This window comes from Arachis stenosperma, chromosome 4 (genome assembly GCF_014773155.1).
Source record: "Arachis stenosperma cultivar V10309 chromosome 4, arast.V10309.gnm1.PFL2, whole genome shotgun sequence".
NCBI lineage: Eukaryota > Viridiplantae > Streptophyta > Magnoliopsida > Fabales > Fabaceae > Arachis > Arachis stenosperma.
In genome coordinates this window covers 43,003,408-43,010,587 of record NC_080380.1, presented here as the reverse complement: position 1 = coordinate 43,010,587, position 7,180 = coordinate 43,003,408, and the positions used below count along the sequence as shown (strand labels likewise).

The window sequence follows — 7,180 nt, the reverse complement described above, 5'->3', positions numbered from 1 at the left end:
AGTATGGCTTTGGTGTCTCCAGCTTTGTAGGAGACTCCGGCTGCTGAGACAAGATCAGAGACCAAGGCAGGGAAAGGTAGGTTGCCCGCAATTTGCACGTGTCCCATAACGTTCCGGATGTGTCTTGGTAGATTTAGAGGCTGGTCTGTGAGGATGCACCATAGTAGAACGGCCATGTCTGCAGTGAAGGAGGACTCATGAGTTCTCAGAAAGACGTAATGGGACATAATCTGTGTCCATACGTGAGCCTCTAAGGTGAGTGTGGAAGCCGATATTCCCTTAGGACGAGAACGATGGTATCCAAAAATCCATTTGCTGCCAGGTTGTGCGATAACTCTGAGAACAGCGTCCCAGTTAAATTTGTACGCATGGCACTTGAGTGTGGCTTCTTGAAATACGTCCAATCCTTCTGGAGCAAGGGGAAGATCTAAGGCTCGCTGAATGGCCTCTTCTGTAATGGGGACTTGCTTTTGACGGACATAAATAGACTGTTGGGTTGGCAGGTGGAGATTGGAGTAGAAGTTAACTACCCAAGAAAGATTAACCTGTCGTGGCTGTCTCTGTAGGAATTCCCAATGTCTTTGTGCAATCTGCGGCTCAACAAATTCCGCAATACGAGGTGGAAGGATAAGAAGGTGTTCGTTGTTGTAATTCTGAGCAGTTAGAATGGGAAACATCTGCTCACAATAACGATTGAGAAATCGTGCAGTGTCCTTTATTGGGAAGGCTTTCTCCTTTTCATCGACCTTTATAATCCTTTTAATTCTTTTTGTTGAGGGATTAACTGCAGTTGAAGATGGCTCTGCCACTAATGCTCTCTTTGTTCCTTTCCTTGCTGTGGATTTGGAGGTAGCTTTCTCTTTGCCTTTCTTGGTGGCCATCCTGAAAGGAAACAAGTAAAGACATGAATATTTCAAGGGTTATAGCAAGGAAAAGAATGGGAAAGGTGGTAATCAATGCACAGGAAGGGATAATGATGTGAACACATGGTCATGACTACATGTGACAAATCAACAATGGAAATATAGCAAATGCATGTGATGACAGTTAAATGCAAGGTGTTTATTGGCATGCCGACAAGGGTATGAGTAGCATAGATCAAGCATTCAATGTCCAAGTTAGATTACCAAGTCGTCCAAACTAACAATATGTTTGTAATAACAATTATATTTAATTAATAAAATATAAAAAAGGGTTTTGTAAAAAGCAAGCATTTAGAGTAGTTGATTGAAAGAAGCATTTTCGTGTAGAGACTTCTCTTGGAGTTAAACGCCAGCTTTTATGCCAGTTTGGGCGTTTAACTCCCAATTAGGTGCCAGTTCCGGCGTTTAACGCTGGAATTTCTGTAGGTGACTTTGAACGCCGGTTTGGGCCATCAAATCTTGGGCAAAGTATGGACTATCATATATTGCTGGAAAGCCCAGGATGTCTACTTTCCAACGCCGTTGAGATCGCGCCAATGGGGCTTCTGTAGCTCCAGAAAATCTACTTCGAGTGCAGGGAGGTCAGAATCCAACAGCATCTGCAGTCCTTTTCAGTCTCTGAATCAGATTTTTGCTCAGGTCCCTCAATTTCAGCCAGAAAATACCTGAAATCACAGAAAAACACACAAACTCATAGTAAAGTCCAGAAAAGTGAATTTTAACTAAAAACTAATAAAAATATACTAAGAACTCAACTAAAACTACTAAAAACATACTAAAAACAATGCCAAAAAGCGTACAAATTATCCGCTCATCACAACACCAAACTTAAATTGTTGCTTGTCCCCAAGCAACTAAAGATCAAATAAGATAAAAAGAAGAGAATATGCAATGAACTCCAAAAACATCTATGAAGATCAGTATTAATTAGATGAGCGGGGCTTTTAGCTTTTTGCCTCTGAATAGTTTTGGCATCTCACTTTATCCTTTGGAACTCAGAATGATTGGCTTCTTTAGGAACTCAGAATCCAGATAGTGTTATTGATTCTCCTAGTTAAGTATGATGATTCTTGAACACAGCTACTTTATTGAGTCTTGGCTGTGGCCCAAAGCACTCTGTCTTCCAGTATTACCACCGGATACATACATGCCACAGACACAATTGGGTGAACCTTTTCAGATTGTGACTCAGCTTTGCTAAAGTCCCCAATTAGAGGTGTCCAGGGTTCTTAAGCACACTCTTATTGCCTTGGATCACAACTTCATTTCTTTCTTTCTCTTTCTCTTTTCTTCTTTCTCTTTTTTTTTTCGTTTGCTTTCTGCTTCTTTTTTTTTTTTTGTGTTCACTGCTTTTTCTTGCTTCAAGAATCATTTTTATGATTTTTCAGATCCTCAGTAACATGTCTCCTTTTTCATCATTCTTTCAAGAGCCAACATTCATGAACCACAAATTCAAAAGACATATGCACTGTTCAAGCATACATTCAGAGAACAAAAGTGTTGCCACCACATCAAAATAATTAAACTGTTATAAAATTCAAAATTCATGCAATTCTTTTTATTTTCAATTAAGCACGTTTTTATTTAAGAAAGGTGATGGATTCATAGGACATTCATAACTTTAAGGCATAGACACTAAGACACTAATGATCATAAGACACAAACATGGATAAACATAAGCACTAAAATTCGAAAAACAGAAGAATAAAGAACAAGGAAATCAAGGAACGGGTCCACCTTAGTGATGGCGGCTCTTCCTTCCTCTTGAAGGTCCTATGGAGTGCTTGAGCTCCTCAATGTCTCTTCCTTGCCTTTGTTGCTCCTCTCTCATGATTCTTTGATCTTCTCTTATTTCATGGAGGAGAATGGAGTGTTCTTGGTGCTCCACCCTTAGTTGTCCCATGTTGGAACTCAATTCTCCTAGGGAGGTGTTTAGTTGCTCCCAATAGTTTTGTGGAGGAAAGTGCATCCCTTGAGGCATCTCAGGGATCTCATGATGAGAGGGGTCTCTTGTGTGCTCCATCCTTTTCTTGGTAATGGGCTTATCCTCATCAATGGTGATGTCTCCCTCTATGTCAACTCCAACTGAATAACAGAGGTGACAAATGAGGTGAGGAAAGGCTAACCTTGCTAAGGTGGAAGATTTGTCCGCCACCTTGTAGAGTTCTTGGGCTATAACCTCATGAACTTCCACTTCTTCTCCAATCATGATGCTATGGATCATGATGGCCCGGTCTAAAGTAACTTCGGACCGGTTGCTAGTGGGAATGATTGAGCGTTGGATAAACTCCAACCATCCTCTAGCCACGGGTTTGAGGTCATGCCTTCTCAATTGAACCGGCTTGCCTCTTGAATCTCTCTTCCATTGTGCGCCCTCTTCACATATGATTGTGAGGACTTGGTCCAACCTTTGATCAAAGTTGACCTTTCTTGTGTAAGGATGTTCATCTCCTTGCATCATAGGCAAGTTGAACGCCACCTTCACACTTTCCGGACTAAAATCCAAGTATTTCCCCCGAACCATAGTAAGATAATTCTTTGGATCCGGGTTCATACTTTGATCATGGCTCTTGGTGATCCATGCATTGGCATAGAACTCTTGAACCATCAAGATTCCAACTTGTTGAATGGGGTTGGTAAGTACTTCCCAACCTCTTCTTTGGATCTCATGGCGGATCTCCGGATATTCACCCTTTTTGAGTGAAAAGGGGACCTCGGGGATCACCTTCTTCAAGGCCACAACTTCATAGAAGTGGTCTTGATGCACCCTTGAGATGAACCTATCCATCTCCCATGACTCGGAGGTGGAAGCTTTTGCCTTCCCTTTCCTCTTTCTAGAGGTTTCTCCGGCCTTGGATGCCATAATGGTTATGAAAAAACAAAAAAGCAACGCTTTTACCACACCAAACTTAAAATGTTTGCTCGTCCTCGAGCAAAAGAAGAAAGAAGAGAGTAAAAGAAGAAGAAATGAGGAAGAGGGAGATGGTGGTGTATTCGGCCAAAGAGGGGGAGAAGTGGTGTTATGGTTGTGTGAAAATGAAGGAGTGAAGAAGGGTATTTATAGGAGAGAGGGGTGATGGGGTTCGGCCATATTGGGTGGGTTTGGGAGGGAAAGTGGTTTGAATTTGAAGGGTGAGGTTGGTGGGGTTTTATGAAGGATGGATGTGAGTGGTGAAGAGAAAGATGGGATTTGATAGGTGAAGGGGTTTTGGGGAAGAGGTATTGAGGTGATTGGTGAATGGGGGAAGAAGAGAGAGAGTGGTGGTGGGGTTGGTGGGGATCCTGTGGGGTCCACAGATCCTGTGGTGTCAAGGAAAAGTCATCCCTGCACCAAATGTTGCTCAAAATCACGTTTTGAGCCATTTCTGGCGTTAAACGCCGGGCTGGTGCCCATTCCTGGCGTTTAACGCCAGGTTCTTGCCCTTTTCTGGCGTTTAACGCCAGTCTGGTGCCCCTTTCTGGCGTTAAACGCCCAGAATGGTGCCAGACTGGGCGTTAAACGCCCAACTGCTAGGTTTACTGGCGTTTGAACGCCAGCAACATCTTCCTCCAGGGTGTGCTATTTTTCTTCCTGTTTTTCATTTTGTTTTTGCTTTTTCAATGGATTTTGTGACTTCTTATGATCATCAACCTACAAAAAAACATAAAATAACAAAAGAAACTATATAAATTATAATTATTGGGTTGCCTCCCAACAAGCGCTTCTTTAATGTCAGTAGCTTGACAGAGGGCTCTCATGGAGCCTCACAGATACTCAGAGCAATGTTGGAACCTCCCAACACCAAACTTAGAGTTTGAATGTGGGGGTTCAACACCAAACTTAGAGTTTGGTTGTGGCCTCCTAACACCAAACTTAGAGTTTGACTGTGGGGGCTCTTCTTGACTCTGATTTGAGAGAAGCTCTTCATGCTTCATCTCTATGGTGACAGAGGGATATCCTTGAGCCTTAAACACAAAGGATTCTCCATTCACTTGAATGATCAGTTCACCTCCATCAACATCAATCACAGCCTTTGCTGTGGCTAGGAAGGGTCTGCCAAGGATGATGGTTTCATCCATGCACTTCCCAGTCTCTAGGACTATGAAATCAGTAGGGATGTAATGGTCTTCAATCTTAACCAAAACGTTCTCTACTAGTCCATAAGCTTGTTTTCTTGAGTTGTCTGCCATCTCTAGTGAGATTTTTGCAGTTTGTACCTCAAAGATCCTTAGCTTCTCCATTACTGAGAGAGGCATGAGGTTTACACTTGACCCTAAGTCACACAGAGCCTTCTTGAAGGTCATGGTGCCTATGGTACAAGGTATGGAAAACTTCCCAGGATCTTGTCTCTTTTGAGGTAATTTCTGCCTAGACAAGTCATCCAGCTCTTTGGTGAGCAAAGGAGGTTCATTCTCCCAAGTCTCATTTCCAAATAACTTGTCATTTAGCTTCATGATTGTTCCAAGGTATTTAGCAACTTGCTCTTCAGTGACATACTCATCCTCTTCAGAGGAAGAATACTCATCAGAGCTCATGAAAGGCAGAAGTAAGTCCAATGGAATCTCTATGGTCTCATTTTGAGCCTCAGATTCCCATGGTTCCTCATTGGGGAACTCATTGGAGGCTAGTGCACACCCATTGAGGTCTTCCTCAGTGGCGTTCACTTCCTCTCTATCCTCTCCAAATTCGGCCATATTGATGGCTTTGCACTCTCCTTTTGGATTTTCTTCTGTGTTGCTTGGGAGAGTACTTGGGGGGAGTTCAGTAACTTTCTTGCTCAGCTGTCCCACTTGTCCTTCCAAATTTCTAATGGAGGACCTTGTTTCATTCATGAAACTTTGAGTGGTTTTAATTAGATCAGAGACCATGGTTGCTAAGTCAGAGGGGTTCTGCTTATGATTCTCTGTCTGTTGCTGAGAAGATGATGGAAAAGGTTTGCCATTGTTAAACCTGTTTCTTCCACCATTATTACTGAAACCTTGTTGAGGTCTCTCTTGATTCTTCCATGAGAGATTTGGGTGATTTCTCCATGAAGAATTATAGGTGTTACCATAGGGTTCTCCTAGGTAATTCACCTCTTCCATTGAAGGGTTCTCAGGATCATAAGCTTCTTCCTCAGATGAAGCCTCCTTAGTACTGCTTGGTGCATTTTGCATTCCAGACAGACTTTGAGAAATCAAATTGACTTGTTGAGTCAATATTTTATTCTGAGCCAAAATGGCGTTCAGAGTGTCAATCTCAAGAACTCCTTTCTTCTGACTAGTCCCATTGTTCACAGGATTCCTTTCAGAAGTGTACATGAATTGGTTATTTGCAACCATCTCAATGAGCTCTTGAGCCTCTGTAGGCGTCTTCTTCAGATGAAGAGATCCTCCAGCAGAGCTATCCAAAGACATCTTGGACAGTTCAGAGAGACCATCATAGAAAATACCTATGATGCTCCATTCAGAAAGCATGTCAGAAGGACATTTTCTGATTAATTGTTTGTATCTTTCCCAAGCTTCATAGAGGGATTCTCCATCCTTCTGTCTGAAGGTTTGGACTTCCACTCTAAGCTTACTCCATCTTTGTGGTGGAAAGAACTTTGCCAAGAAGGCATTGACTAGCTTTTCCCAAGAGTCCAGGCTTTCTTTAGGTTGAGAGTCCAACCATATTCTAGCTCTGTCTCTTACAGCAAAAGGGAATAGCATCAGTCTGTAGACCTCAGGGTCAACCCCATTAGTCTTGACTGTGTCACAGATTTGCAAGAACTCAGCTAAAAACTGATGAGGATCTTCCATTGGAAGTCCATGGAACTTGCAATTCTGTTGCATTAGAGAAACTAATTGAGGCTTAAGCTCAAAGTTGTTTGCTCCAATGGCAGGGATAGAGATGCTTCTCCCATAAAAATCAGGAGTAGGTGCAGTAAAGTCACCCAGCACCTTCCTTGCATTGTTTGCATTATTGTTGTTTTCGGCTGCCATGTCTTCTTCTTCTTTGAAGAATTCGGTCAGGTCCTCTAATTGATTTTCGAAAATAAAAGTGGAAAAGAAATCAAGTGATTTTTGAAAAAGATTTTGAAATTAGAAATTAAAAAGATTTGATTGAAAACTATTTTGAAAAAGATGTGATTAAAAAGATATGATTGAAAAGTTATGGTTTTAAAAAGATTTGATTTGAAAACAATTTTAAAAGATATGATTTGAAAACAATTTTAAAAAGATTTGATTTGAAAAATTAATGACTTGCCTAACAAGAAAAGATATGATTCAAACATAAAACCTTCCTCAACAGAAAA

The 7,180-nt window shown here is 41.6% G+C and overlaps 1 non-coding gene across 1 annotated transcript; it reads left to right on the top strand.

Annotated features, from left to right (window-relative positions):
- Positions 1-6,353: 6,353 nt before the first annotated feature.
- On the top strand, positions 6,354-6,461 carry LOC130978657 (small nucleolar RNA R71). The gene has a single exon (XR_009086277.1). It is a non-coding gene; the product is annotated as a small nucleolar RNA R71 (small nucleolar RNA).
- Positions 6,462-7,180: the final 719 nt, after the last annotated feature.